This window comes from Balaenoptera borealis (assembly GCF_965194805.1).
Source record: "Balaenoptera borealis genome assembly, chromosome: 8".
Lineage (NCBI taxonomy): Eukaryota > Metazoa > Chordata > Mammalia > Artiodactyla > Balaenopteridae > Balaenoptera > Balaenoptera borealis.
In genome coordinates, this window is record NC_138865.1 from 105,450,285 (window position 1) to 105,477,960 (window position 27,676).

The following is a 27,676-nucleotide window of genomic DNA, read 5'->3' on the forward strand; positions in this document are numbered from 1 at the left end:
TATAGGCAGAACATTCTATGACATAAATCACAGCAAGATCCTTTCTGACCCACCTCCTAGAGAAATGGAAATAAAATTAAACAAATGGGACCTAGTGAAACTTAAAAGCTTTTGCACAGCAAAGGAAAACATAAACAAGAAGAAAAGACAACCCTCAGAATGGGAGAAAATATTTGCAAATGAAGCAACTGACAAAGGATTAATCTCCAAAATTTACAAGCAGTTCATGCAGCTCAATATCAAAAAAAACAAACAACCCAATCCAAAAATGGGTAGAAGACCTAAATAAACATTTCTCCAAAGAAGATATCCAGATTGCCAACAAACACATGAAAGGATGCTCAACATCACTAATCATTAGAGAAATGCAAATCAAAACTACAATGAGGTATCACCTCACACCTGTCAGAATGGCCGTCATCAAAAATCTACAAACAATAAATGCTGGAGAGGGTGTGGAGAAAAGGGAACCCTCTTGCCCTGTTGGTGGAATGTAAATAGCTACAGCCACTATGGAGAACAGTATGGAGGTTCCTTAAAAAACTAAAAATAGAACTACCATACGACCCAGCAATCCCACTGCTGGGCATATACCCTGAGAAAACCATAATTATTCCAAAAGAGTCATGTACCACAATGTTCATTGCAGCTCTATTTACAATAGCCAGGACATGGAAGCAACCTAAGTGTCCATCAACAGATGAATGGATAAAGAAGATGTGGCACATACATACAATGGAATATTACTCAGCCATAAAAAGAAACGACACTGAGTTTTTTTGTAGTGAGGTGAATGGACCTAGAGACTGTCATACAGAGTGAAGTAAGTCAGAAAGAGAAAAACAAATACCGTATGCCAAAACATATATATGGAATCTAAAAAAAAAAAAAAAAAAAGGTTCTGAAGAACCTAGGGGCAGGACAGGAGTAAAGATGCAGATGTAGAGAATGGACTTGAGGTTATGGGGAGTAGCAAGGGTAAGCTGGGACGAAATGAGAGAGTGGCATGGGCATATATATCTTTTTACATAAAGATGTAAAAAAACCAAAAAGATGTTAAATAAATAAACAAACAAATAAATAAATAAAAGAATAGGGGCTTTGTCTTTATTGCCAGCCTTAGAATAAAGCATAGCCTATGGTAGGGATGATTCATATATTTGTGCTTGTTATAGTTGGTGAATATTAGTTAACTAGAAGAGCAGTTAAGATAAAAAGATGGTTCTGGTGTCAGGAGACAGAAAATCTCTTAACTTAAAAGGACCACATAAAAAAAGGAACACATTTTCTCTCTCATCTGGGAGCCACAGGAAGCTGTTTCAAACTCTGATAATATTAACCGTTTCATAATTAAATAGCAGAAGCAAGCTAACGTCGATGTTTTCTACCAGAAAGGGTATGGACTAGGCGTTGTTGCCTCGCATAGGTCTTTCCTTAAAAGGTCAGCATATGACTCCTAGCCTAGATATTTAACATCCCACCCCACCCCCCGACCCCCATCCCCAAATAACAGTTAGCAGCAGCACTGAGTTTCCAGTCTAGACTCTAAGGAGGCTGTTCTGAGAGAAAGAACATGTAAACATGAGTCCAGCAGGAACAAACTCTTGGCAAGGTGAACCAGGTCCAGAGTGTGAGATGTGAAAGGTGGTTAGAGGCGCCTGGCATCGGGGAGTGGACCCCCTGGAAGGACAGTAGTGCCCTGTGAGTGTCCGAGAAGGCATCTCTCAGACTGGCCCACGCAGCAGCAGAAACAGAGGTGACCAAGACATTCCTTTCACTAATTAACCAACTACCAGACATACCACCCAGGCTCCACGGGGCCGATTTCTAGTTGGGGGAAGAGGGTTGACGGGTAGGAGTAGGATTGCTTGTACTAGCTCCCTGGGTTCACGCTGGGCTAATTGCATCCCCTATATTTAAATCTTCACGGTAATCCAAGGTCTTTAAGAGTCAATACGGTGGGGAGTAAAGTCACATTAGCTTGTTGGCCCTTTGTTTTCTTATCTGGAGAATAGGAATAAAATGACATTTCCTTCAAGAGTGTTATAAGACCTAAATGAGACAGAAAATGTCAAATGACCAGCACAGTTTCTGGCACATAGATAGGCCCTTGGTAAATGATCTTTCCAAGCCAGACATTGGTATTTATCTCCTAGCTGATGGCAGAAACCAGGACTTATTTATCTCTTTGTCCAACCCATTATCAGAACATACTAGGAATTGAATTATTCTTTACAGAAACTAAAGACACACAGAGTGGAGAGTGCAGGGAGAGTTTTAAGAAGCAGAGGGAGTGGAAGAGAGAATGCAAATTAACAGCATCCTGGGGTAGCCATTTACTCAGAGAATGCCTGAAACACCACAGCTGTTTCTGAAGTCCAGGAGGAAGAAAGCACGCAGGTCAAGTCTGCACTCAGGCCAGATGCCCGTGGAGCAGCCACTAGGGCTTGGGGGGTTTCCATGGTAACTAGGCCTGGCAGAAACTTCACAGTGGGACTCAAACAGAGGTGACTTTTTAAGAGTTCCTGGCCTAGGGAACTGATCATCAGCACTTAGCTCTGAGTAGGGGCTGTAGACAGCGGCAAGGTAGAAACTATCTATCCCATAATACCCAACCCCGCCTCACCCAGGCTCCACACTGCATCACAGTGAGCAAAGACAGGGAAGAGAACCTCCATTTGTTGGCTGCTTACTACGATCCAGGAACTATGCCTAACACTTATATCCGTCCATCCCTCCCGCCATCCGTCCAACAAATTTTTATTGAACATCAACTTTTCCCTCACACTGTTCTAGGCACAGGGGAAAGGATAGTTAACAAAACAGCCAAAGTCCTTGAAGCTTACATTTTAGTGGAGGGAAATTATCTCATTTAATTCTTACAGCAAACTGTTACTACTATCTCTGTTTTGCACAGCAACAGACGGGCAGAGCGATAAAACGGCTTTTCTAAGGTCACTCAATCCATATGTAGCAGAGTCAGGATTAGAACCAGTTCTTTCCATCCTCTCCCCCATATCACACTACCTCCCACTTCACCAGAGAATAAGTGTCCCAGGATGGCATCATGTACTTGCTGAAGGAGCATGGCCTTTGGAGACAGGTATGCCTTTGTTCAAATCCTGCCTAACCACAAAATCTCACCTGACACTTGCCCATTGACCTAACCCTGAGAAGACACAATGTCTCCATTTGAAGAAATGGGAACAATGGTCTTCTTTCAGAGCTGATTTGAGGACAAAATAAGATAATTGCACATAATTGGTAAAAAAAAAAAAAAAAAACAATAAATCATAGTTCCGTATCACACATCACGTGAGCATCCTTGGATGGCTAGGGTCATGGTTATCCCTGGCTGACATCCCACTTTACAGCTCCCTCCCCGTCACTTGCAAGGGTGCGAGCTGTGCTGTGGGAATAGAATTTCACCAGGGCGTATTGATTGCTGGAACTGGAGAAAGTTAATAATCTAATTTCCCTTTCATTTCCCCTCCCTCTTACCCCTCAACTCCTCTCACGGCAGCAGAGAATGGCATAAAATTCATTGCTTGAGAAATTCAATCGGAAATAACTCGGCATTGTTGATCCACATGCTGCCTATAATTTGGGGTTTGATTAATTCTCAGTTTGGAAATGCCAGGTTGAGAGAGGAAAATCAAATTTAAGTTAAATTTGGAATTGAATCAATCACATTTTACAATGAGGACAACAGATCTAACCCCATCAGACCCGTGTGTGTGGAAGACTTAAAAGCTGCTGTACTCCCACCAACTCCTTCCTCCTGATATCACGGGGTATGAGAGGCTAGGTCCTAAGCTGAGAATTCATTTCTTTCTTTAAATGGCATATGGAATTGGGGTGAGGGACAGAGATTCTAGGAACCCAGACATTAGGGTAAAGGAGACCAAAAGGTAGAAATGCCACTTAGAACAAAAGAAGGGTTCGCTTTAGGTTCTGGACATAGAGATTTAAATCCAAACTCCTCCTGTTAGTAGCGTCTAACTTTTGGCAAGTCACCTACACTCTCAGAGCCTCGGTATTCTAATCTATAAAATGACAATGATAATCCCTAACTGGTAGGCAAACTGTGCAGATTAAATGAGAGATCACAGTTACAACACCAAGCATACACACTTAGGGATCCATATACGCTCTTGGTGTCATTCCTTTTATCTCAATTCCTTAAAACCCCACTGCCCAACACTTGGCATCTACATGGACATCAAGAGGCCGGTGATACTCCGGTTGAAGCTGGAATTCTAGCTTTTAACCTTAGCTGCTGGCCCCCATGGACAAGTCACCTTACTTCTCTAAGTCTCAATGTCCTTATCTGGGAATTAATTTATTCAATAGGTAATTATTTAATGTGTATCCACTATGTGTCAGACCTCATTTTTTATGCCCTCCTATTAGCTCCAGTGTCTATAAGCATGTCTGGATATATTAGGTGCTCAATAAACATCTATTGAATGAATGAGTGAATGAATAAATGCTTAAATGTTATTCCCCATTCTACCAAGAGGTGTCAGTATTGGAATATTGCTATTGGTACTTTCCTAGTCAAATGTATTCATTCACTTTCTTTAGCAAAGATTGGTCCCTGGCCAGCCAGAAATCATACAAAAAGCCCTGGAGAGGCCACCCAGCCTCCTGCATATCAGGGTGACCACCACAGATTGGTGGGGTGCCCCATTAACCTCACTGAAGACCTCACGGGATTCCTGCCACACCTGAGCTCCAGCGCCTCTGTGCTTCTCTGCGTATTTCTGGAAACTAAAATTGGGACACATCCTCTGACAAGTGCAAGTGTCACACTGGAGGCAGAAGGAAAGAATATTTGAAATTGGGGCTTTCTCAGAACTCTGGGGAAGGCAGCCGCCTTTCCTCAGCCTGCCTCGTGTCTACATTCTGCACACACTTCTTCAGTGTGATGTGTCAATATGGGGCATCCTTTTTGGGGCATCCTTTTCCCTGTCTTGCTCATCAGGGGCCAAGTCTCTCCTCACCCTCTGCCCCTCTATTTCTGCCATGAACTAGTTTCTTGTGTTCTCTGGCACTTTGAACCTGGCGCTCTCAAATCCATAGTATCCTTTAAAATCTCCCATCTTCCCTAGGATTTTCCTTTATAAGATCTCATGTGCAAGTGCTCATCCAGCCTTTGCATACTTCCAGAGACAGCAAACTCACCCCCTGCGAAGCAGCAATTCTATATTCAGACAGTTGTACTAAACAGTCCTAGAATTTCACTCTGTGAGCCAACTTCTGCTGTCCAAGTCAAATAGGATGTACCCAAGACCTCCTCCTCCAGGCTATTTAGTTAGTTAAAGGTGGCAATGCAGTTGCCTTGAGCTTTCTTTCCTCCAAACCAAATACTGCTAGTTTTACTTTATTTCTCTGAAGTCATATTTTGAGTCTCCTTATTATACTTTGCATAGATTTGCTTTTTCTACAATGGCTTTCCTAGCAAAGAATATCATCATCATCATCATCATAACTAACATTCATAAAAAGCACTTTTGTACCAGAAAATATAATTAAACATTTTTCACGTAATATCTCACTTATCTTCACAGAAACCTCATCAGATGCTGTCTACTCTCCCCCACACTTGACACAAGAGGAAACTGAGGCCACCGCTTGCTAAAGGCCATGCAGCTCAAAGGTAATAGGGCTGAAATTTAAAAAAAAACTGACTTCAGAACCCAAGTTCTTAACCATTATGCTCCACAACTTCTCCATCAGTATGCTAAATGTGGCCTGAGCCAAGAAGAATCAACCCTAAGTGTCAATCTGCTGACAGATTGGACCTATGGTGACTGTGGGTGGATGCATGGTGGCTTCAGTGTCCTGTGGACCTATGGTGACTGTGGGTGGATGCATGGTGGCTTCAGTGTCCTGTGGACCTATGGTGACTGTGGGTGGATGCATGGTGGCTTCAGTGTCCTGTGGACCTATGGTGACTGTGGGTGGATGCATGGTGGCTTCAGTGTCCTGTGGACCTATGGTGACTGTGGGTGGATGCATGGTGGCTTCAGTGTCCTGTGGACCTATGGTGACTGTGGGTGGATGCATGGTGGCTTCAGTGTCCTACCTGATATTGACCACAGGTCTTTAAGGGGACCTCTGCATCACCAGAGAGAGGCTTACAAGGAGGGCAGATGGTGGGAGGAGCAAGCTAGCTGGCTGTTTCTTTTCCTCTCTGAGCCCCAGAAAATAGTTCAGTTGAGCTGCCTGGGGTCAGTCACTATCCACGAGGCCCCTGGGGAGCCCCTTGGGCTGGCTCTGCCCCGTGGACGAGGCGCGTGCCTGCAGTGCAGGCTTGGAGCACCCAAGAAAGGCACCGACAGCAGACACTGAATGGGGCTGCACACAGCTGGCTCTTGGGATTTCTCTGTGGCAGTTGCAGACACCTGTTCCCGGAAGTGTGAAGGTAACTTCAAGCTGATGACAGTGGTGTGGTGACAATGGCGTTGGTGATGAGGATGGCACGCCATATTTTTTTCAATTCTTGTTAGTTTACAAATTATTCACAGCTATTTCATTCACTTTTCACCAAAATCCAACGCAGTGGGTGTTGCTATTATCTCCAGGATACAAATGAGGAACCAGAGACTCAATGGTGAACTCACATTTAGGCACCAAGGGAATAACGGGGCCTGAGAGCCACATCTCCTGACCTGCAGCCTAATGCTCTTTCCATGACACTCGACCCAGGTCTCACTGGTGAAATGTGAAGGTAGGATTAGAATCTGTGAGCCCTACCTCCAGAACCACTGACCACACAAGTGTACCCAAATGCCCCACAGAGCCAGTGCGGTATTGCCCACAAAACAAAATGTATCTTAAAAGAAAAAAGACATCAATTTTCAAAAATGTCTGGGATATGCTCTATTCTATAATCAAGTCTTAAGGTGCAAGAGTATATACCTGATATTAAAATCTCTGAAAAGGTCTACATTAAATTCTCTTTAGCAGAATTTAACCCAATATTTCCCCAAAGTATTGCTATACTGCAGAACCATTGTTCTATGGAACAAAGTAGGGAAAATAATGAGCTACTTTAATAGTTCATACAAAGGTGACTGTTAGGAATATCAGCAGTTCCCAGTAATTAACTGCGGCTGCTATGCCAGACACTGGGTTAAAGATTTCACTTACATTTGCCTGCTTAAACTTTTCAACAGTCTTGCAAGGCGGAGATTACTGTCTCTATCTAAAAGTGGGGAAACCAAGCCTTAACCACTGGCAAGTGATGGAGGACAGTTTCATAGTCAGTCTTGCCTGACTCCAAGTTCTGTATCCTTCTGGTTCCTAGGTATAGTTTTACACTAACATGAAAAGATATCTGCACCCCCATGTTCACAGTAGCATTATTTACAATAGCCAAGACATGGCAACAACCTAACTGTCCATCCACAGATAAAGAAATTATGAGAGATACACACACACACACACCCCAGAATATTATTTAGCCATAAAAAAATGAGGAAATCCTGCCATGTGCAAAAACATGGATGGACCCTGAGGGCATAATGCTAAGTGAAATAAGTCAGCCAGAGAAAAATAAATACTGTATGATCTCACTTATCTATGGAATCTAAAAAAAAAAAAAAAAACTATGCAAAAAGAGATCAGATTTGTGGTTACCATGGCTGGTGGGTGGGAAGAAGGGGAATTGGAAGACCTGTGAACAAAAGGTACAAACTTCCAGTTATAAGATAAATAAGTACTAGGAATGATGACATCAACATGATGACATGTAGTTAACCCTGAGGTATAATATCTATGAAAGTGTTAAGAGGGTAAATCCTAAAAGTGCTTATCACAAGGAAAACACATTTTTTTCCTTCTTTTTTGCTTTTTCTTTTTATTGCATCTATTTGAGATGATGGATGCTAAGTAAACTTATTGCAGTAATCATTTTATAAAATATGTAAGTCAAATCATTTTGTTGCACACCTTAAACTTATACTGTGATGTACACCAATTATATGTCAACAAAGCTAGAAAAAAATTTTTAAGGAAAATGGACTTTAGAGTCACAAGAAAATATGTGCAAGAAAGGAAAAGAGGCAGGTACAAGAGGCCAGTGTAGAAAGTTAAATACTATTCAACTGGAATTTAACAGGCTGATGGAATGCATTAGGGGAAAGAAAAAGATGCTATACTCCTTAGGTGAAATTGCAGTGCCTGGATGAGAAACCGTGGAGATGATTCAAAAGAGCTAAAGTTCTAGAAAGGCTCAGAAATAAATGGGAAAGAAGGAGGAAGAAAAGGTCACACTTGAGTTTCAGATTCACAGGTGATCATCAGCTGGTACTGACTTACAGAAGAGAAAAAAAAGTTAAGATACCTGTGCTTGATCCCTGGGTTCACCCTCTTAGACTGTAGGCTGTTTCACTGCACCCACCACCTTCAGCTCACATCACTGATGCAAAGGGGAGTGGCAAGGAAGAGTAGGGACCAAGCAGTGGGTGCAAACGGACAGAGCAAAAAGCAGCCACAGGTTTCCATGGCTACCAATGAAGATCAGGGCCAATCATCTCCCATCTTTTTGAAAGACACATTTCTAGCTGCTTTTTCTCAGAGCTTGCCAAAAAAGTCACTGTTCCATTCTCTTAGAAGACGTCACTGAACTTCGGTTCAAGGTTTGTGAAAGCAGGAGGAGAGGAATGCTGTTTATTGTACATTTCATACTTACTAGGTCTGCTGTGGTGGCTTTTACCACCAGAAACCCTTTTATTTCACATGTCTACTGTCAATGAGGCTGTTATTTGACATTAGTGGAAATGGAAACTCAGAGTTTAACTGACTTGCCCAACGGCTCAGAACTAGCAAGGGGCAGAGATGGAATAGGAACCAAGACCTATTGACCTCCAAACTCAATGTTTCCTCCATTGCATCACATTGCCTCTAAAGGAAGGGGGCTTCCTCAAACCTCCGTGTGCCTTCCTCCTCACCTCTTTCTCCTGATTCTCAGGTTATACCTGAGAAGTAACAGGAAATAAGGCTCTGCCTGATGTTCCATAAACCCCCTGCCACAGTTAAATCTGCCTGTCCCTTCCTTGTATCAAGCTGCATGCATTCCCTACACCTATGTGTTTTCCTGCCTACTTTTCTTAATATGTCAAAGGGAGACCAACTTTTCAAGACCAGAGACCTCCCATCTCCTGGAAGTCTGCCCTAAGCATCGCAACTCACAGGAACGCCAAATTCCCCTTAACTCCTGCCACATGTATCATCTGTTTTAATTTGAATCACAGAAACTCAGGATCACAGGGGACTAAAAGGGCTTTGACCCTAACATATAACACAATAATACAGGTAGTTTCCTACAATGCTCCCCGCCATGGTCATCCAACCTGTGTTTGAATATCACCTAAACTGGGAGCTGATTAGCTCAAAGAAAACCCACTTAATTGCTGCTGCTGCTGATAATCTTTTCTTTTAAAGCACTCACTATGTATGACACGTGGTACAAAATACTTTACAGATATTACTTGAGTCAATCAATCATAAAGTTTTGTTAGCTCCTCATTTTACAAATAAGAAAATTGAGTTTAGCCCAAGTCTAGAAGGCTATTGAGCTCCAAAGAATTCAAATCCAGATCTAGATCCCAAAGTGCAAAGTCTAAAGCACAGTAGATTAGAGTAAAAATGGGGACATTGGAGGTTAGAGAAACTCGCTGCATTATTTTCTGGCTGACCTTCAAAAAGTCTCATTATCCTAATCCATAAAACGTGAATGGTATCTACTCCACAGGATCATTAGAAAGATTAGGTAGGAAAATATACATTGCATAGTAGGTGCTCAATGCATAGTAACTTTTATCATCATCATCATTAAATATAAGACCAATAAATGTAGAGACTGAACTTTGAATCCAGAAAACTATCTGTATAAATTCATGATGGGTCAGAAGTGGGAAAAAGGTCATGTGGTCAGAAGGGCAGGGAGTTTCTACTAAGAGAAGGGTCAAACACATACAGAGTAACTACTATGTGCTAAGCCTCTCCTGGGCCCTTTGCATCCATTATTCAGTTTGCTCTTCACAACAACCCTTGGGTCCCCATTTTATGGAGCAGGGAAGTGGAGCTTAGGGAGGAGAAATAGTTTGCTCAAGGTCACATGCCTAGTAAGCTGCAGAGCTGGTAATGTAACTCAGGTCTGCATGATGCTCTAAGCAAGATACAGAAAAGTGGTCCATGGTCTGAAGACAGTAACCAGGGTTAGACTGGAGATTATGTCACGAGAGGACACCAGAGGAAGGATGCAGGATATTTAGCCTTGAAACAAGGAAGATTCAGGCAGAGGGGCCTCTTAACGAGGACGTCATGGAAGACACACAAATGTAGCAAAAGGGGAAGGAAACAGATATTCCACGTGAGCAACCATTGTGAACCAAGGCTCGGAGCTTGACTTGTATTGTTAAAAAACAGCCCTCTGAGTTAAGTACCATGATCTCTATTTTATAAATGAGGAAAATGAAGCTCAGAGGGATGAGACCCTTGTCCCAAGCTGCACAAACAATCAGAGGCAGAGCCGGGATTCCACCTAGGTCTACCTGACCCAAGAAATACCCTTATTCTTCATACCAGGGCTTGTTTATCATAAGACTCTCTTGCAAATCTAAGAAACTAGAAGGAGCTTTGGCCCGAGGAAGCAGATTCTCCAACCAAGGGTCTTGCTCCGCACCCAAAACCTCACTCTTATAAAGGAAGGAGCTGGGGTCCCATGAGGGACAGAGGACTCTGCCCTTTCCTGGGTGTAGGAGTTGGGCTGCCCATCACCTGGGAACTTGACTGGGAAAAACACACTTGTCTCCAGCTCTTTACATAGAGGGGCATTTTCCTCCTTGGTTTTCCAATCCACCGTCTCCTCTTCAGACCACTAAATTTTAGCAAAAGCACATGGCACTGTGTTTAAACAGCCAACTGGAGATAAACATCTTTGCCTTTAGACCTTTGAGGAGGGAATATAAAAGAGAATAAAAGAAGAAAAAAGAAAAGAGGAAAAAGTGTTCCCGTGAAGCGTTTCTGCCCAAATACATTTCCATACAGAGGCCTCTACCCATTTCAGGCTGACATTCTGGGCCTAAACCTTTCAAACCTGCTGGTTGAAAGATGCCATCTCCAACAGAACAATAGTGGTCTTTGCCCAAGGGCCACGCTAGACCCACATTCTGTCTCATCCTTCAGTGACAAGGGCAGGCCTGAAGGTGCTGTGGAAAGAGCTGTGTTCTGGAAGTCTAGAGACCAAAGTTGAACACCACTCTGCCACCATTCACTAAGAAACCTTTGGAAAATCTCTCCCTTCTCTGGACTTCTGTCTCCCCGCCTATACCAGGAGAAATCCATTCATTCAACGAATATTTACTGAGAGTCCATTCTTCACTGAGCTCTGTGAGTAGGGGATCCAGAGATCAGAGTCATCAAGGGCCTCAATGCCCAGTGGGGTAGCAGGTCCCCAAACAGAGAAAGTAATGCAAGGGGATCACCATGGTGGCAGAGGTCAGTGCAGGTTTGGAGGTCAGAGAACCATTCCTCAGAGTTGAGGCTTGTAACATGAGAGTTAGCCAAGTAGGAAAACAGAGCCTGTGGTCCAGGAGAATGGAACAGCAAGGGTGAACAGGGCATTGCACATAAACTGGAATGGCAGGAGGTACATGTAGTAAAATGCAGGCAGCAGAAGCAAGAGAGGTAGTAAGGGGCACACAAAGAAAGTCATGGCCCACTGCCAGGAGAGTGGGCTTTATCTGAGATGATGTGGTCAGTCCTTTCAGGCCAGCTCTCCCGGCACTGTGCAAACCTGAAACGTGTCCTCATTTATTCACTTTGTCCACAAAGATGTTCTAGGTATCTACTAAGTGCCAAACATTGTGCTGGGTGCTGAGGATGCTACAGGAACTTTATAATCTCAAGGGGTGGGATCCAAAGACCTTGTGACAAAGGATGAGATGTACAACTGTACCTCTGGAGTGGAGGAGACGGAGAGGCACTGGGTTAGAGGCACAAAACTTATCCTGCAAAGACACTCTGTAACACACCAGAGGACGTTTACACCAGAGGAGGCTGAAGAACATCCTGGATAGAATTGGAGAACCTGAAGCTTGGTGATAAGTCGTTCTTCAAGCGTATGGATGCAAATAAGCATAAGTTGCCTGAAATGAAAGAAAGACCTGGTTTGCAGAAAAGGAAAGAGGGCAAGTGGACCAAGGGAGGCAGCTTCTAAAATGGCTCCCAGGGGCCTCTCTGGTGGCGCAGTGGTTAGAAATCTGCCTGCCAATGCAGGGGACACGGGTTCGAGCCCTGGTCCGGGAAGATCCCACATGCCGTGGAGCAACTAAGCCCGTGCGCCACAACTGCTGAAGCCTGCACGCAATGAGAAGCCCCTGCTCGCCGCAACTAGAGAAAGCCCGCACACAGCAACAAAGACCCAACACAGGGAAAAATAAATTAATTAATTAATTTAAAAAAAACAAAAACAAAAACAGCTCCCAGTGGTTCCCGCCTCCTGGGATTCACACCCGGGTGTAATCCCCTCCCCTACAGACTTGCTTCCATCAGGTGGACTATAGCAAAATTATGGGCTGTCACTTCCTACTGTAGCGTAGGTACAAAAGATTGTCCCTTCCTTTTTTCTTACACTCTCTGGCTCGTCTCATTTTCTTGCTCTGCTGAAGCCAGATGTTATGTTGTGAGCTGCCCCCTAGAGAGGCCCACACGACAAGGAGCTGAGGGTGGCCCTCATGGGACAGATCCTGCAACAACCTCATGAGGAAGCTGGGAAGCAGGTCCTTCCCCATTGAAGCCTGGAGAGGAGACCACAGCCCTGGCTGACAACATCACTGTAATCTCAAGGGAAACTCTGAGCTGAAGGACCAGTTACGTGGTGCCTGGACCCCTGACTCAGAGAATAAATGTTGGTTGAGGTAATAAACGTTAATAGATAAATGCTGGTTGAGATAAGAAATGAGATGATACCCGTTTGCTGTTTTGACCTGCTAATGTTGGGATAATTTGTTACATAGGAACAGATAACTAATCCTGGGGCTTACTTGAATGAATGACTGAGAGATGATGCAAAGCCCGCATCCCGAGCAGGAAACTCGGGGTCCTTCAGGTTCAGAAGAGACCTCCAGTCATTGCAAAAAGGTTGCCTGAGCACTTGTGTGTGCCATGCCCTGGGCAAGTCTCAGGACTCGCCAGGGAGCTAGGCACGGCCCAAACCTGCAGGGGCACAGTCAGGTACGCGAGAAGGTTAGGAGAAGACATAATTGCACTGTACCTGGATAACTGCTAGGTTGTTTTACTAAACACTTCACAACCTAGTGAGAGCTGAGAGGAAGGAGCTGCTGAAGTGTGCTTGACAAAATCAGGGCTGGCTTCACAGGGGAGGAAGTTCCTTTTATCTGTATAAAGGCATCTCTCTCTCTCTTTCTCTCTGCAAGATCCTATGTTCACACACTGATCCCAGAAGTGAAGTTGGTGAAACGGAAGGCTTATGAGCTTTGCAGTCAGACAAATTAAGCTTGAAACCCAACTCAATAATTTCTCAACAATGTGAACTTAGAAGTCAATAAAAAAGAAGGATTAAGATCATAGCCCTTAACTTCGCACCGAGCTGGGATCAAGCACTGGCACTGCCCATTACTACTTGGAAGTTGCTGGTTCAATATGATCTTTCTATGTTTCAGTGTCCCCATTTATAAAACAGGAATAATTAAAATGCCTACTTCACAAGATTACTTGAGTGAAAACAAAAAGTTTTCAGCACAGTGGCTGATAATAAGAAAGGCGCAATAATAGCGAGTAACGCTGGGAAAGTTACTTAACTTTTTATGTGTCTTTATGCATGTAAAGTTCTCAGCACCTTGTATGGTATATACTGAGCGTTCTTAGCTGCTCTACCTGTTAATGTTACTGAGCGTTCTTAGCTGCTCTACCTGTTAATGTTACTAGCGGAGGCCTTGGACCCAGTGATTTGTCAGGCTTCCTCCTAGACTAAGGGCTGGCCAGCAATGATGCATTCAAGTCACACATCCTTGTGTATTTATAAAAATGTTCCCTAGCCCACCCCCAGGGGCACTTAGTTCCTTGTGCTGGGACGGAAGGACACAGATTATTTCTGCAGCAGGAGCTGTGCAGAGGCATCACTCAGATAGAGATGGCAGGGACACAGTAGCAGTGGTTCCCTAAGTAACTGTAATTCAGGTGCTACACACACCTGGAGCTTCCTGCATGTACTGTTAAACTTATGGGACAGCAATAATAGTAACAGAATTAGCGCATATTTATTTACACAGTGTCCACATCGGAACATCTTAAAGAGCTGAAATAGAAGCCCTACTCAATTTCAGAGAAATCTATGTATATATGTGAGGATGTGAGTATATGTGTAAGTGTATAAGAACTGAGATTAGGATGTATGTATGCTTAGAGTAGAAGTAACAGCAGCCCTGGGAATCATAACTATGCCTTTCTTCCTCCCCTTCAATCATCACCCAGGGCCAGCATTAGCAATGCTGCTTTCTTCTTGGTTTTCTAGTAGTCAGCAGCTCAAAGAATAGAAAATACCATTGCAAAAGTCAGCAGAGTTCAAATTCCCAGATTCACCAGTTTCTGGCTACATGACCTTGGGATGCTCATTTCTGTTTTTGTAGTGTCTGGTTCTTGAAATGATAAAATGGGCATAAGAATGTCTTGGTTGGTCCTATTCAAAGTTTAGTGTGGGAAGTAGATCCTCCCTCCTTCCTTCTCTCCCTGCCTTCGTATTTCAACCTACAAAGGATAGGATATAGCGAAAGTTTATTGTTTTTTATAGACTAATCCTCCAATGGGCTATTTGCAAAGTTATTTAGCAAAATCCTATAACTAGGGAGAGAAGAATGTAAACCTGCCATTCCCCCCATGAGACTCCACTTTGCTCAAAGGCATGTACCCTGCCTTATACTCTCCACCACTGGACCTGGTACTGAGTAGCAGCTAAACTAATATTTGGTTAATGAACAAATGGATGAACAAATGAACAGAAAAGTTTCCAACCAATGACTTATTTTAGAGAGAAGCAGCAGCTTTCACGGGTACTTTCCAAGGATAAAAAATAAAATCCAGGCATTACCTCCTTGATGAAGAGAATGAGGTAAGCATGAGTTTCAGATGAAGTATCACTTTGTCTCCCAATAAAATAATAATAGCTTAACCATGGTTAAGCACTTAACTCTGTGCTGAGTCCTGGACTAAGGGCTTTACATGGAGTTATTTCATTTAATCTTTATAACACTCTGTGATGGAGTTACTGTTAATACACCCATTTTACAGAGGAAAAAAATTGAATCCCTATGAATGCAACTGCCTACCTGAGATCACAGAGCTAATAAAACTTAAAACTGAAGATGGCTGACCCCACAGTGAAGCCCCCAAAACTCTCTGTCACATTGCCTCCCAGGTGACAGCCTTCTGACCCATGAGAGGAGACCTCCCAAGCCCACGTAGCTACCTCTCCAGCACTGCGGGGCAGAGGGAGTCAACGCAGAACCAGATGTGGTCCCCACTCCCATGAATTTCTCCATCTGGTGAGGGCGGGCATTGACAGATGTGAATATATCATGTGCACTCTGATTCATGCTAGAGTGGAGAAGAACAGGGTGGGATGAAGGACCTCTTTTAGAAAGGGATAGTTAAGCCCAGTCCTGATAGGGGGAGGAAGGGTGTTCCAAGCAGCAGGATGGATGTTCCAGGGTGGAATGTGGTGGAAACAGTGATGTGTGACACGAGATGAGGATGGATAGGTGGGCAGGAACATGCAAAGCTCTGAAGGCCAGGTTAAGAGGTTTGCTCTTAACCCTAAGGAACAGGAGAACAACTGAAAGGTGCTGAGAAGGAGGGGGCACGATGAAGTCATGGGTTAGGCTGCTCAGTCTGGCTGCTGGGGGACAGTGGTGTCATGACCAGCGTGGTGGTGAGGAGCAGGAGGTGGCATGACTTGATTGTGGTGGCAACACTGGGGCTGGAGAAATGTCATCAAATGCAAAGCACGTCTGAAGGCAGAGTTGCTGGCTTGTGATGGGTCAGAAAGGGAAAGGGATAAGTAGGGTTTTGACATCTCCACCCAAACTGTACCTCCAGGCAGAATTTCTTCAACAGGTCATCTCATTGTCATAGAGAAGTACAGAGAAGCACACAGAATCTCCTAGTAAGAAGATGTTGTGTTCTTCTTATTTCAGGGCTGAAGACACTATTTCCCATCCTCCTCTCTAGTTTTGATTATTCATGAATCATTCAATTGTTTATTTATTCTTTGATCAACAAATGTACCGAGTTTCTGTATTTCCTCTATGGGCCAGACTATGTGAGGTGCAGGGAAAGACAAGATAGCAATTCCTAGGAGATACATCCCAGGTTGGTCAGTGGGACTGGAGCAATGGCGTACTGAGACTGGCTCCAGCTGACTCAAGAGAGCTAATTGTTAAATATTCAGGGAGGCTGCTTGGTACTTGTTAAATCTATGACTTGAAATGACATGGTAGGAGAATGTACACCAGAGAAATAAGCAAATGCTATAAATAAGGCTTTTTACATTTTCTCAGAGAGCCAGCCTGCCAGCATACCACTGGGTTAGCACAAGTTGCCTCAATGGGGCTGACAGTCTGTGGGTTCATCTTCCAAGTTCAGAGAATTCAGAAATACGTGCAGAAGCCTAGGTCACAGTTACAAAGTACACACCAATCCTTTTTAAGAACTCTAAGCATTTCAGGGCCAGATCATAGACTGGAGTCAGACAGACCTGGGTGTGTATCCTGCTGTGAGCACTTACTGAAGATCCAGATCAGGCAGTCTACTTTACCATTTTGACTTTCATTCCCCTGCCTTTAAATTGGGGACAATGTATACATACTATATGCTTGTGAGCGCTTTGCACAGTGCCCGGTATTTAGTAAGCACTCATTGAATGCTATGCATTATTATTACTGTTCTTTTTCTTTTCCCTATTATTTTCTAGCCTTTTTTCCCAACCCTTTCACTCTTGATTATCCTTAGTAGCGTCCAGCCTTAACTTATACACTCCCTAGAGCAGGAATGTCACAACTCTCACTGCAACTCATTCCATCTCGAGTCAGCTCTGAGTATAAGAAAGGTAATTTTGTAACCAGAAGACAGTGTAATTTCTACCAATAGTATTCATTTATCTAATAATGTGTTATGCAAATATTCGCTACATCCACATTAAATTATTCAAGTTGCATCAAGGCTACAGCCCAAAACAACCAACAGTGCAATATAAATTGTGTCTACTCTGCTGAGGAACTTGTAAAAGGCGACCACTGGCTCTGGGACTAGAAGACCTGGGTTTAAATTCCAGCTTGATATTTACTAGCTGTGTGATTTCAGGCAAATTACATAACCTCTCTTTGCTTTAATATCCTCATTTGTATATTCGTACTCTGTAGGTATTTGTCAAAGATCAACTTAATCAACATGTCTTCCATGTTTACAAAAGTATCTCATAAATATAAGCTAAACATGCCTCATGGTGGTTAAGAATCCGCCTGCCAATGCAGGGGACACGGGTTCGATCCCTGGTCTGGGAAGATCCCACATGTCGCGGAGCAACTAAGCCCGTGTGCCACAACTACTGAGCCTGTGTTCTAGAGCCCGCGAGCCACAATTACTGAGCCCACGTGCCACAACTACCAAAGCCCGCGTGCCTAGAGCCTGTGCTCTGCGACAAGAGAAGCCACCGCAATGAGAAGCCTGCGCACCGTAACAAAGAGTAGCCCCCGCTCGCTGCAACTAGAGAAAGCCCGCGCACAGCAACGAACACCAAACACAGCCAAAAAAAAGTAAATAAATAAAATAAATTTAAAAAAAATTGTGTATTATGCACATTATGTGATTTGTTGTATAAATTGTTGATGCCAGTCCAGGCTGTGGCTTGTTTACATTCTCTGAACAGGAAAATAAATACTGTCATCCTTGAACTTTCAGTGGGAGAATGAAGGAGAGAAGGCCCTCAATTCAGTCCTCAGAAGACTTTCTTGCCCCTGGGCAAGGAGAGAAGGAGGAAGGAAGAGAGGAGGGAAGGAAATATTTGAAGCCATCTAGTCTAATAGTTTCTTTACCCACATTATCATGCTTCAATCTCATTATAACACTGTCAGTACTTCTACACATCAGGGAAGCTGTGTTACTTGCCCGAAGCCTTGAAGGTGCTAAGTGGGGTGGAGCTGGGACTTTACACCAGGTTGAAGTTCAAAGGATGAGCCCTCCCTGTGCAGTACATTGAACTCTGCACAGCAAGGAGCATGATCCCATCTGGGGCCAAGTCCATCAGGACTGGCCCCACAGTGAGGCTGCTGAGTGGCCCAGCCTGCCCCCAACGCCATTCTCATGGACTTAAGGTGTCACCCATCCCTGCCTACCTGTCTGATCCAGTCACCATTAGAGCATCTTCTCACCTTTCAGGGGCACAGGGCCACCACTACCACTAGACAGCCACTCTTAAACCACTGACCGATACCTAGCCCCTAGAAAGCAGCTCTCTTTCAATCATATCTTCACCCTATTGAGCAGATCCAGCTTTGCTTGCTCCCTAGCTCAGAATCCCCTACAGGGCTTGTTGCAAATACAGTGCTCTGGCCCCATGATAAGAACTACTGAACAAGACTCTCTGGGGTGAGGTCCAGAAATCTGATATTTAAACTTTTTTTTTCCTCCTAGAATTGTTCACCATTATTCCTGCAGATGGAAAATCAAAGAAAGTTACTATTAAATCAACTATACTCCACTAAAAATTAATTTTAAAATATTCCTATAAAAAAACCCATTGAGATTCTCATTAGTTATCTATTTTATACATAGTATCAATTGTGTATATATGTCAATCCCAAGCTCCCAATACATCCCAACCCCCTCTTCCCCCCTTGGTATCCATATGTTTGTTCTCTACATCTGTGTTTCTATTTCTGCTTTGTAAATAAGATCATCTATACCAATTTTTTCAGATTCCACATATATGTGTTACTATACGATATTTGTTTTTCTCTTTCTGACTTACTTCACTTTGTATGACAGTCTCTAGGTCCATCCACATCTCTACAAATGACCCAATTTTGTTCCTTTTTATGGCAAAATATTAAAAATAAAATAAAATTCACATGTTCAGAGGGAAAAAAATTAAAAAAGAAAAGAAAAAAACAAAACATATAGAGATGAGCTATACATTCAGTGGAATCTACACTCAAGCCCCAAGCCATGCCCTTGGGTGCCCATGGATGCTGATACCTTCAGAGCAATGGTGATGGTGTGTGTCTGACTGCGTGTGTGCGTGCGTGCTCCCACGCCCACAAATGCTCTTCCAGCACACTGTATAGAAACACAGAAGACGTATTTCTTTAAAATTAACTTCATAAAGGATATTTATATGTAGTGAATGTGATACTATTCATATTTCTCTTACATAACAGATTAATTAGGTTTGGAGACAAGACTGGAAACTTAATCCATATTCATAATCTTATCAATTTGCAGGAAGACTATGCAACTTTTTGAGGGGCCAGCCTTGGCTCCAAACTGCCACTTTTACTATTGCCATAGCTCAGGCACACCAGGGTAGAGGTTAGACAGAATGCTGTGTGCAGCCTTAGAAGCTAACCAACCCTGGCGTATTCTCTTACTTCAAGTGCATTCTACATAAGTACACTTCTTATGAAATAGCCTTGGAACCCAACCACCTTAGTTTGCACAGACTTTTATTATATACTTGCTATGTCAGGCATAATTCTAATTCAAATATATCGCATGGTAGAGTGCCAACTAGGGCTATTCTTAGAAATAACCACACTATATAACCTCGCCACCCTTAAGGTACATTTTTTTCAGGTTAAAGAACCATTTAGGGCTCATCTGGGCATCTCAATAGTATGGTAATGTTTTTGACCCACTAGGAGGTAAGTCAACTTTTGTGGGCTAGCCTGGAAACTTTGCCGCTGTTGATGTATTTGTTTTGTATGAGAAAGCACGCTCTGCATGCCAAAAGATCTTACAAACAAATTGCTGGCCACCCAGTGGGCTCCTAGGTTGAGCTCCTAGGGGTTGTAGCAAAAACTTACGAGGGGTGCACCACAAGAGCTGTATAAAGGCGGCACAGGCTGAGAGCTAGAAATAGTGTGCTAAGTGACCCTAACAAGCTCTCCTATCCACTGGGGCTGCTCCAACAGATTTCTCATTCGGATACATGAAAGCAGCTGAAAGGATTGTTTTCCCGAGAGCTTTTTGCCTGCCCTGAGCGTGCCAAGGGACTTTGCTGTTTCTAATTATCTCCCTTTATGTTCAGGCCGGGACTTGTTAATACAATAAACCCACGTTTCCAGGACACGCTCACAACGCAGAAACATCTCAGGATGTTTTACAAGCAGAAGATCATGTTAAATCAAATCAAATACCAATTAAAGATTAACAGCGGTATTGGAGAGCTGTTATCACGGTCCAGCCAGGGCCGCTGGGACGGCCGGTGTTTCCTCCAACCTGCTGTGGTCCAGCTCTTGTCCAGATTGCTGTTTTGGGGTCTACTGGGCAAAACAGTCTTTGCCTGAGTCCCAAGGTATATCAACACTGGAAAGATGTTAAAGATCATTCTCAGCTGAGCCTTGTTGTTAAAGATGGGGAAACTGGGGTCTAGAGAGAAGGGGTGACCCAGCTTCAGTCAGCATCAAGAATCGAAGCTCCTTGAGATGTTCCCAAGAACCCCCCTTGTTGGCACAGGGCCCCATCTGGCTGCTTTCCAACACCTATGAACATTTTCTCTGATTTCCACCTGTAGTGGCTGAACTGTAGCTCCCAAAAGATATGTCCATCTGGAACCTCAGAATGTGATCTTATTTAGAAAAAAAAAAAAAAAGTGTTTTCAGATGTATTTAAGTTGAGCATCTTAAGATGACATCATCCTAGATGTAGGATGGGCCCTACATACAATGACTAGGGGCCTTTTTAAGACAAAGACAAAGGGAGGTTTGAGACATTCAGAGGAGAAGGCCATGTGAAGATGGAGGCAGAGATTGGAATGATGCAGCCACAGGATAAGAAATGCCAAGGATTGTCATTAGCCACCAGAGGCTAGGAGAGAGGCAAGGAATGAATTCTCTCTCAGAGCTTCCAGAAGAAGTTCATTCGGACAACATCTTGATCTTGGACTTCTGGCCTTGAGAACTGTTAAGAGAATGCATTTCTGTTGCTTTAAGCCACCCAGTTTGAGGTGATTTGTTACGACAGCCACAGGAAACTAATATTGGCCTCCTCCTGGAATGTCCTTCCTCACCTCTTCCATGCAGTGAGGACCTCCTTTTCTTTTAAGTTTGAGTGTTGCTGCCAGCCTATGTGTGAGCCTTCCTGACTGCACCTCCAATTAGAATAGATCCCAACTTCCTTGGTATCCCTAAGTGCATATACCCATAAAGTTCATCTCAGCATCTTTAACTTGTTATTTTAGTCATTTGTCCTTCCCTCCTACCAAATTCTGGAGCATAGAGAGGATGGGCTACATCTGATTCAGTTTTGGGCCCCAGAACTAATTACACTCAAACAAGTACTTAGGAAATTCCTATAGAATTAAGGTACGCATAAATGAATGACTCAATCTGTGTTCTCTCCCTTCCTTTCCAATTATAGAAACCCATACCTATTGCATCTCCAGGCCCATCTACTAACCTTTCCTCCTCCCCTACCTGAAGTCTATTAAAAATAAACTTAGAGAATTTCAGGACCAGGCATGAGACAGTATAATGTCAAAGATACAAGCATCAGCTTTGGGGTCAACCTGGTGTACATCTTGATTCTATCACTTTTTAGTAAGTAACTTAACCTCTCTGGACTTCAGAGCCCTCATCTTTGAAATGTAAGTAGAAGATTACATGGGTTAATGCAATTAATCTGGACAGTAAGTCCTTTCAGACAATAACATCATCACTCCCATTGTACAGATTAAGACCTTGAATCCAAGAGAAGTTAATGGTTCAGGGTGGCACCGTCAGTAAGTGACAGTGCATGACTTGAACTTCAGACTAGCATTCAAGTCCATGCTCTTGAACAACATATTATACAGAATCTCAGGCTCTCTACCACCCCAACAAGAACACCTAATCCATGTGCTGAGTGACAAAGAATATTCTATTGTTTCCCAGAATGAAGCTGATCCAAAATAGCACATATCCTTGAATTTATCTCGTTCAGTCTTCAGGCTCCTTGGGAGGCCTCTAAATTCGTATCTAATACAGTCTTCCGAGTCTCAGCTGGTTTGAGACACTGTGAATCGTAATGCAGGGAGTATGAAAACAAATGCCTTCTGCCCAAACCATCATCTTTCAATTACAGATCACTCTCCCCATTTGGAAGCGCTTCCCTTTGGATACAGGCATCTTGCAGTCTGGTGCTAGTTAGAACTGGGAAGAAATAAAGAGAAGGGACATGGGGAGAGAAGGAGATGGGGGGACATCGAGGGGAAGGAAAAAGACAATGCAATCATCAATTTGAACAGATGCTTAGATCTCATCTTGTTCAAGGCCCTTGTAGCACAGTTCCAGGGGCCCAGTTCCCCTGAGTCTACGGGCTGGAACCCAGGAACTGAAGGTGGCTGCTGGAGTTGTAGAATATGTTGGCACAGACACAGTGCAACTCATTACTTTTTTAGACAGTGGATGAAACCAAGGTAGAGAGAAGTTAAGTGGCTTCTCCAACCAGTCAGCAAGGTAACAGTAGAACCAGGATCTTTGACTTCTAACTGCTGTTCCGTAGTAGACAGGAAGTTAGATATCCAAAAAAAACAAAAAACAAAAAACAAAAAAAGACTGGAGGTACAGACCAAGGGAATTTTGCAAGGAAGACAAAACAGCCTTAAGGCTTTTGAGGAGAAAAGAGAGGAAGAAGGATTAGAGAGATGGAAGTAAGGCAAGAAGACATCTACAAAGGAGAAGAAGAGGGATGAGGAACATGAAGATGGGGCAGACAAAGTGTGAGAAAACAGGGAAAGCCAAAGACAATATACTGTAGGAAAAATTCAAACACAGGGAGATGGCAGAAATAAAAACATGGGGTAAGATAACTGTTCCATCACTGTCTGATGAAGATGCTCTAACACTTCCCCGTGCTTGCATCCACCAAGTCCTCGCTCCTTACCCAGGTCCCCAGCCTTCTGTGACTGAGCTTGGCTGATCTCTCCCACCCACCCCCAACCCCCAGCCCAGCTTTCTGCCTCCAGGACTGCCTTCCGCCTTGATTGCCCTTCTCCTCCATTCCATTCCTAGATATTGCTAGGTTCATTTCACCTAATCTTTAAGCTCTCCTTTCCTTCAGGAAATTCTCCTCCCCACTCTTCCTGTTAACTACCTTCCATTCCAGACAGGGCTGGAAGGCTCTCCTCTGTGTTCCTGTAACACCCCATAAACCTCCATCGTATTATTTATCGCAATGGACTTTACATCTCTGTTTTCATGTTACCCTGCTTCCTCCAGTAGGCTAAATTTCCCAGGGCCAGGAACTAGGTTTGATCCATCCTATATCTCCAGCACCTACCACAGGGTAAAGCACGAATTACGCAGAACGCAGGACTGGTGAATGCCTGACTGATGAATGCACGATCGCACAAAGGGTTCCTGCTCTCAGAGTGAAAAATTATTTCTAAAACCACTGGGAGGCGCTCTTGGGTAACTCCAGCAATGGACCCTGGGCGAGGAGACAAGAGTAGAATTTCTTTCTACCAAACATCTCTGCGAAACAGAGAAGGAAAGAAGAGTAATTCAAACCTGGAGAAATCCTTTCAGACTTCACCAGGTGAGGCTGAGAATGGAACAGAGCCTGCCCTGGTGGATTAAAGACTAAAATGAAAGTCAGAAGCACAGGACTCTAGTCTGTGGAACTGGTTAGCTCTGCGGCTTGGGGAATCACCCATCGTGGAAGGGCAACAGCTCACTCCATTCACACCAAGCCCGGGCGAGGCCGCTATTATCACCAGCCCCCACCTGCCAGGAAGAACAGGATGAATGAGCAATAAAGCATTCTGATCTGTCAGGAAGAAACGACCTTAACGATATAGGGGATGAGCGTATCTGGGATTCTTCTTCTCACTGGGAACATTTATTGCATACCTACCACCTCAAACATGATTTCAGACACTAGCAATACGGGTGTGAGCAAGTCACCGCCCCTGGTCTCCACTCAGGAGGGGAGTAGAGATATACAGGACTAACCATGATTTTAAAGAAGAGACAAGGACTCGATGATAAGAGAGATATAGGTAACATGCCACGGGGACATTTTGTCTGGAGTGATCAGGGCGAGCTTCAGAAAGGTGGTGACATTTATTCCAGCCAGACCTAGAAGGACAGTCCGGCTTTATTAGAGTTGGGTTGACAATGCACTCTAGGCTGATCGAACCACACCAGCAAACACTAGCAGGTGAAGATGTACGGGGTGTGCTTGTGGGTGTTTGGGCAGAAGATGGAATGGAATTTCAGGCTAGACAGGCAGGTTTGGCTAAAATTAACAACAGGTCATAGCAGTCAGAACAGTGGAAGTAGCAATGGCGAGTGGGAATGGCTGCAGCCATAGGGACAGAACGATGGAGCAGAATGCCGAGGGTGACGTTAAGGGCTGTGCACGCGATGCCTCACTGAGTCCTACGTATGCATATACGCACACATGCAGAAGTATATCTGTCTGTCAATATGTTGCTTTTTATTTCCATTTCATAGGTGAAGAACATGAAACACAGAGGGGTTAAGTAACACATCCAAAGTAAGGAAACAGTGAAGCCAGGATCTACACTCAGGACTGTCCATCTCCAAAGGTAATGCTTTCCAATGCTCTGCTACACCTCACCCAACGTCAGGCTAAAACGTGGAGAATTTATTACGAAGGCCAAGAGGGAGCTGTTAAAAGTGGATGAGGGAATGACACGACCTAACAAATGCTTTCAGAAGATGACTCTGGTGTCACACGTACCCCATCAGCTTTGGGTGATTCCTACTTTCTTACTCCTCATGAAGCCCCTTCTGGGGTGAGCAGGGGTGGACATGGTCCATTTGTAGCAGTCCCCAAGTGTCCCAGAGGAGCCCTGGATGAGCCCAGCCCCTCTGACAAACGCTCCAGCCTCCCACAGCCCCAGGGAGTGATTTTTTCAGAGCAGCATCGGCGCCTCTGCCCAGCAGCCTGTGATCCAAGGCTGGCAGCCCAGGCTGGGGTTTTTAATTAGCTGAGAGAGGGAAGAGTCAAGCCCTCTAGGACGGAAAGAAAGGGAGACACCAAGAAGGCTCATAAATCCAGAACCAAGGATCCATCGGCTGGAGTCTGGCAGGGGGCAGGGAGGAGGGGGAGGGACAGACTGACTGGCTACCTCTTTAGCTTTTTCACAGTCTCCCTTGCTTTCTGGTCCAGATACTACAGAGAAGATGGGAATCTGTGCCACCTTTTACACAGGAATCCCTGGGATGCACCTTTTTTCTAGCGTGGCTGTATGACCAGAAGCCAGGGAACCTCATTTCTAGTTCCTGAGTTGCTGTGCAGTTTTGAGACCAAAATCACAACACAAAAGCTTGCAGGTCTTGGAGTAAGACATGAGCTTAAATCTCTATCCTGTGATCCTTACTTAAAATGTGACTTGAGCAAATTGCTTTTTCTCTCTGTGCCTCAGTTTCCCCATCTACAAAATCAGAAGACCTTGTACTGAAAGGATTAAATGAGAACACAGGTAGAGTGCTTGGCCCGTAATGGATGCTCAATAAATAACAGCTATTTTTAAATTTATTTCCCTCCCTCTTGGCCTTAGTTTCCCCATCTGTAAAATGCAAAGTTGTGCCACATGACTTATAAGGGCTTTTCTAGCACTGATTTCATCTGGGCATTTTTATCTGGACACAAGAAGAGTTAACCAAATCCGGGCGGGAGGGAGCTTACTTAGGGAGGAGATTGAAAATTTACTCTTTGCAGGGGTCCAGAGGCAGGGCGGGGGCTGAGGTAGGGTGGAAATCTTGAAAGATGCATATTTCACACCAGTGTACCGAGACAATTCTGAGAGTCGCAACTATTGGCAGCCTCAAAAGTGAGTGAGCTCCCCATCTCTGGAGAATGCAGGCAAAAGCTGGCCAACAGTCTGGAGCTGATGTTCTGAAAGAACTTTCAACATTGGATGGGGGGGGGCAGAGTATTTCCTTTAAGGTCCTCACCAGCACTGAAAATATCATGGCATAATGCTTAGAGGTGTACTAACTGATTGTATTGTTTCTCAGTTAACTCTCATAACCCAGTGGGGTAGGGAGTATACACCTCCACCTTCAGATAGGAAACTCAAGATGCAGAGAGTGAAGTCACTTGCTCAAGGTTGCACCCAGACAGAAGGAGGCAGAGCAAGGCCAGGAGCTCTGGTGAACCTAACTCCCAAGCCCCTCTCTTTTTGTTACGCAGCCGGATTCCCATCTCTGATTCTACACCTGGTGGCAGCCCCAGCCTGGCTAATATTGATTGCAGCTGTCCCTTCCTTCTTCCCCAGCCCCTGTCTCTGTCCCCCGACTGCTCCCTCATATGTATTTACGCTGGGCTGCCTAGTAACAAACGGCTCGTTACCATGCAGAAGGCGACAGTCGGGCGATTAGTGAAATTTGTTACCCATGCGTCTCCGAACAAAATTAAATTAAAAGTGCTGCTTCGCTGTCAAGATAAGGGCCAAGCTCCTGAGATAATTTTTCACTCTCAAACACTCAATTACCCAGTGAGGCTGGATCAGATACAATCAAAGGGGAAAAAAAGAAAAAGAAAGAAAAAACTTAGAGGCAGGACCTCCAGGAACAGATGTAAGAGTTGTTACCACTCTCTCTGGTCAGGGATTTTAAAGAGGATGTTGCCATGGTGATGGGGCTGGACCACATGAGGGAGGTAGTGGGTGTGGCCTGTGACTACATCCTGTAATAAAGGAGATGCTCTCCATCCCCACCATCCCTGTCTTAGGCCAGAGGTACCATTTTTCACCTGAATTATTGCAACAGCCACCTACCTGCTCTCTCTCACCCCATTCTTGTCCCCTTCTATCCCAGCTTCTACAAAAGCTAGAGTGACCTTTCTACCACACAAGTCAGAAAACATCACTTCTTTGTTGAAATCCTTTGATGGCTTCTCATTGTCATCATGATAAAGTCCAAATCGCTCAGCCAATGTCACCTCTAGCTCTCTGCTCTTCAAAGTTTACATTTCAATGAAACGAAGTAGACATATCCTTCCTTCCCTTCCTTTTTTTCTTCCTTCTTTTTCAACAGGAATAATTTTGAGGCCCTACAGTATGCCAGGCGTTTTGCTCAATCTCACTCTATTCTCAGTCCCCTCTGTATGCAGTAGTCTTCTCTGACCTTCTTCCCTTCAACACCACCACCCTGCTCTTCAGAACTCAGCCTAGATATTTCCCATGCCAGCATCCCTAGTCTGATCCCACCAAGCTGGTCAGGTGCTCTTCTTTTGTGCCAGCACAGAAATCACCACCAGCCTCTATCACAGCCCTTTTCACGCTCTATTGTAATTGCCCATTTGATTCTTGCCCTTACCAGACTGTGTGACCCACAGGGCAAAGACCGTGCCTCACTTGTCTCTGTATTCCCAGGGCCTACACAGCAGGCTTCCAGTACAAGTCTTGTGAACTGAA

The 27,676-nt window shown here is 44.1% G+C and overlaps 1 protein-coding gene and 1 long non-coding RNA gene across 4 annotated transcripts in view; both read right to left on the reverse strand.

Annotated features, from left to right (window-relative positions):
• The window catches only part of ASTN2 (astrotactin 2), an 898,930-nt gene that overhangs the window by 536,056 nt on the left and 335,198 nt on the right, over positions 1 to 27,676 (reverse strand). The gene's annotated exons all lie outside the window — the stretch shown is intronic.
• On the reverse strand, positions 624 to 27,670 carry LOC309633447. The gene is made up of 3 exons (XR_014247530.1): positions 13,947 to 27,670; positions 6,048 to 13,911; positions 624 to 5,807 (listed from the first exon to the last, which is right to left on the reverse strand). It is a non-coding gene; the product is annotated as an uncharacterized lncRNA (long non-coding RNA).